The sequence below is a fragment of the Nannospalax galili genome, unplaced genomic scaffold (genome assembly GCF_000622305.1).
Source record: "Nannospalax galili isolate Female #2095 unplaced genomic scaffold, S.galili_v1.0 scaffold100, whole genome shotgun sequence".
In the NCBI taxonomy this organism is placed as follows: Eukaryota; Metazoa; Chordata; class Mammalia; order Rodentia; family Spalacidae; genus Nannospalax; species Nannospalax galili.
The window spans coordinates 6,726,281-6,731,171 of record NW_008352891.1 but is presented as its reverse complement, the minus strand read 5'-3'; the positions used below and the strand labels follow the sequence as shown (position 1 = coordinate 6,731,171).

Here is a 4,891-nt window from a genome sequence, read left to right as displayed (position 1 = left end):
CACTTTGTATTAAGGATGGGGCAGAATCTCAGAGCGTCTTTTAGTGAGTATGTTGACATCCTCTCCTGTGTCTACAGAGACAGCACTTCTAATCTTGACCTTTAGGAGATCATCACATAAGGAAAGTGAACGGATCTCAGCTAAATGTCAGAAGAACTTTTTGTTCTTATTTACTAGCTGATATTAATTGGTTGTTCTGCTTGCATGTCAGAAATATCTATCATAAATTCCTACAAATTCACCTGTCTTTTAGATTGTAAAGGACTGAAAGTAGAATTCATTATTCCCAGTGCAATTGTTAAAGAAATATACATGGGACTGGGACATAGCTCAACTGATAAAGTATTTGCCACATAAGCATAAGAACATAAGTTTGATTCACAGAACCATGTAAAATAAAATAGCTGGGTATGGTGGCATGAGCTTGCAATCCCTTCTCTGGGGAGGCAGAGACAGGTGGATACTTGGGCTTGCTGGCTAGTCAGCCCCGCCTCCTTGGTCATCCTCAGGCCAGTGAAAGACTCAAAAAACACGAAGTACTGCCTGAAGTGATGGCACACTCCTTTAATCCCAGTATCAGGAAGGTGGAGGCTTAGCTCCCTATGAGATAGAGATCAGCCTGGGGCTACAAGGAAACCCTGTTGCAAAAAAGAAGGAAAAGGAGGAAGAAGAGGAGGAGGAGGAGAAGTGCTTCACAACCACTGTGAGTTCATTTGTGCAACTGCCCTGTTGTGCCCAGAAAACACTGTTTCCTTGTAGTCATCCACAGCCTCTAGCTCTTCTAATCTTTCTGCCTCTTCTGTGATGGTTCCCCGAGCCTTGGGAGTAGGGGGTGTGGAATGTCCCATCTAGGGCTGAGTTCCCACAGTCTCCTATCATCTGCATGTTGACCAGTTGTGAGTCTGTGTTAATCACCACCCACTGCATGAAGAAGCTTCTCTGACGAGGGTTCAGATATGTACTAGTCTATGGGTATAGCAATAAGTCATTAGGAATTGGTTAAAGCTATGTCCATTTAGCAGAATTACAGAATGCTGTGAGCCACAGTGAGAGTGATGGGAACCAAACTGGGACCTCTGCAAGAGCAGCAGTTCTCTTCATCTTTGAATCATCTCTCCCAGCTCTGATTATGCAGTTCTTAAAAGTGTAATTTTGGGGGCTGGAGAGATGACTTAGAGGTTAAGAGCAGTGGCTGTTCTTGCAGAGGACCGGAGTTTGAATCTCAGTACCCACAGGGTGGCTAACAACTGTCTGTAACTCCAGTTCTGGGGAATCCAACACCCTCTTCGTCCTTTGAAGGCATTGCATGACATGGGTGCACTTACATATATGCAGGCAATACATTCATATGCATAAAATAAAAATAATAAAAAAATATTAAAAGTATAATTCTGCCTTTGAGCTCTTTCTTCTTCCATAAACTTCATGGCAACTCTAGAGATGCTTGAATGACAGGAGAGATCATGGATCTGTTCGGGTGGGGATAGAGCTGCCCAAGCCATATTTACTGATATGAGCTGAAGTTGGAAAACATTTTAGTTAACCCAAAAGACTCTGAAAACAAGCAAGGGAACCACAAGCTTTACCAAGGACATGGGATTATCTCACTGAAGCATGGAAATGTTAAATAGTCCATAAATATATGAGGCCAGCCAACAGTTTAAATAAATAATTGTGCTTCCTGGTTTTCAATTGACATTATGCTATGCTACCTCTTGGAATACTTTAAGAAGTGAGACTATTAAATCAAGCAAAATAATTTTAAAACTTCTATAGGAATCTGGCGATTGGACTGATCCTGCATGCCAGGATGTGATAAAGCATATCTACGAGATGAAATGCAATTTGTTGAAGTACCATGGTCTGTTCTCCTTGCCAATTTGTGTGCTGGCCAAATTGTATTGATTGCTTGCTTGGACATTTATTTTGAATTCTAGTTTTTGAGGATTTCCTGTCCATAATACTATGACTTTCCAAGCTCTTCAGTCTGTTTCAGATGTCAGGTTTTTACAACTTTAAGATTGACGGCTGTGCCAGGCATGGTGACACATACCTATAATCCCAGCACTTGGTAGGCAGAGGCAGGCGGATCCCTGTGAGTTAGAGGCCAGCCTGGTCTACATAGTAAGTTCCAGGCCAGCTGGGGCTACAGGGAGACCCTAAAAAAAAAAAAAAAAAAAAAAAAAAAAAAAAAAAAAAAAAAAAAGATTGTGTGGGGAGAACTCAGTGGGCAAAACACTTGCCATGGAAGCATGAAGACCTGAGTTCAAATCCCCAGAACCCATGTAAACCTGGGCATGGTGTTCACATCTGGAACCCCAACATTTCTACAGTAAGATGGGAGCTGGACACAGGAGAATCTTCAGAAGTTTGCCCACCAGCTAACCTCATTTATGCCATAGTGAGCAACAAAAAATAGGCAAGGTAGAAGGTAAGGATCAACACTCAAGGTTTCCCTCTGATCTACACTCATGTACCATGGCACATGTGTACCTACACTCACACAGATGAATATGCACCCACACAAAGGTTTTTTTTAAAAAAAGATTCACAGCTGGGCATGGTGGCACAAGCCTGTAGTCCCAGCACTTGAGGGGCAGAGGCAGGCAGATCTCTGTGAGTTCAAGGCCAGCCTGGTCTACATAGTGAGTTCCAGGACAGCTAGGGCTACAGGGAGACCCTGCTTCAAAAAGACCAAAAAAAAGGTTTCATGCATTTCACACACTCATACTACATATATTTTCACACACACACACACACACACACACACAACTCAGAAACAATATGGATCTCTGCCTGAGAAAATGGAAAGCCCTGGGATATTTCCACCTGTAATAAAAAGTACTTTATGACTCAAAGAAGAGGATGATCTGTGTTTACTCACTGATTGAGTGACTTTCACCAATACAAGGGAGGGAAAGTTTCCTCAGCCTTCTTAGGACTTGTACTTAGGTCTGAAATAAAATGGACAATAATAAACAGGGAAAAAGCTTAACAAATGTAACTTAAATTTTAGCAGCACTTCAAACATGAAGACCAAAGGCCTAGGGAAAACTGCCTACTTCTGTGTTTGGGCTTGATCAAGAATGGACAGGTGTGATGTGCTGGGCAAATAGAGTTTGATCTGATCTAATAGACTAGGTGGAGAACCCAGCAAAGCCTGTCCAGGCAGATTCTTCTTGGTCTCTGTGCAGCAGTCCCTCCCCTTGGGCATGTGGTCCAGCTTCTCAGGAATGAAGATTTTTTGCTGGGGGGGTGGGTAGGAGGCTTTATTCTTTTGGCAGATCTTCTCAGTCATTTTAGATATTGCTTCATTGTTAATAAAAAAAAATGCCTCTCTGTAAAGCATTCTAAAAATATTCCAAGGATGAGATGGCTGAGGTCTCAGCTCAAGTATCTCCAAATACACTATTGTCCATTCCCTGACTTTCCAAAAGTTATTTCTTGGTTGTTTTCTGAATCAAGGCCATTCTCTGTTGATGAGCTTCTGTGGTACAAGCTTTTTTGTAGGGTCTGATTTCTTCAGAGCCAAATTCTGGAATCCACATATGCCTCTGGTGCTCTAGATGCAACTGGACATCTTTCACCTCCAGGGTGCTGGACTTGCGATGCCGAGCGAGCTGGCAGGCTGCTGTCACCACACTCTCACTAAAGTCACGATCTGCAGTAGCATCTCCTCCACATCTTCATCCAACTGCTCATTAGGGTCCACTTCTCTTACTAAGTCCTGTAATTTCTTCTTGGTCAATACCTGATTGTTTTCAGGGCTCAAGCAACTGCCTGTCCCAGGAGTGCCCGGAATCTTTACCACAGTAGTGCTATTGGCCATGGAGCCTTGTAGAGGTGTGCTGGCTGGTTCTGGTTTTATAGATGAGAAATTGGAGAGGTTGATTAGGACTGAGGGGCCAAACTGGTTCATAATCTGCAAAGCTTTGAGCTCCAGCTCATAGAGCTCATCAAGATCCTGTTTCTTCTTGGAGCTGTGAGGACCAAGGCCAATCAAAGGCAGTAGCGTCTATCTCCCCATGATATGCAGAGACTGCTTGTCCTAGTTTGTTCTTCATTGCAGTGACAAATACTCTGACCACTACCAACTTGGGGAGGAAAGGGTTTATTTAGCTTACATCTCCCAGGTCACAGTTCATCAAGGAGCCCAAGGTAGGAACTCAGGGCAGGAACCTGGAGGCAGGAGCTGGAGCACAGGCCATGGAGGAACACTGCTTACTGGCTTGTTCCCCTGGCCCCTGTTTGGCCTACTTTCTTATGCAACACAGGCCCACCTGCCCAGGGGTGGCACCACCCACTGTGGGCTGGGCCCTCCCACATCACTCATCAAGAAGATGCCCCCTCAGACATGGCCACAGGCCAGTCCAATAGAGGAAATTCCCCAATTGAGGCTCCCTCAACCCAGGTGTGTCAAGTTGACACTAAAGCTATCCAGCACACTGCTCCAGTGAAGCTTTCGTCTCAGCAGTCAGTCCAACTGGAATGAGGATTTTATCATCAACTATCACATGTGGAAGGTCAGGGGAGTTCTTCATTGTTGACTCCAACACAGAAAGGGGGGTCAGAGTCATACTTTAGGCCTATGGCTTATTTGAGGGAAAAGGGATTATAGTTTCTATGACCCGTTTTGGAGAAGAGGACTTCTAATATCTATGACTCATATCTGGGTAGAATAAGGGATGAGAGGCAGGAAGGCAAAAGAAGGCCTTCATTGTGATGTTGCTTCTGACACTTTCAGTACCTTTAGTTCAAAGTACTCAGCATGCCAAAACCCCATACTTATGATATTACCAAGCCGCAACACTGACATAGCTTTGAAAATAAATATCAGAAAATTAGTTTTTTCTTTGGGTCTTAAATATGACACCAAAATCTCAAGCAATAT

General features: G+C 43.6%; 1 pseudogene; it reads right to left on the bottom strand.

The window, feature by feature from the left end:
• Positions 1 to 3,437: 3,437 nt before the first annotated feature.
• Positions 3,438 to 3,919, bottom strand: LOC103747633 (annotated as a pseudogene).
• Positions 3,920 to 4,891: the final 972 nt, after the last annotated feature.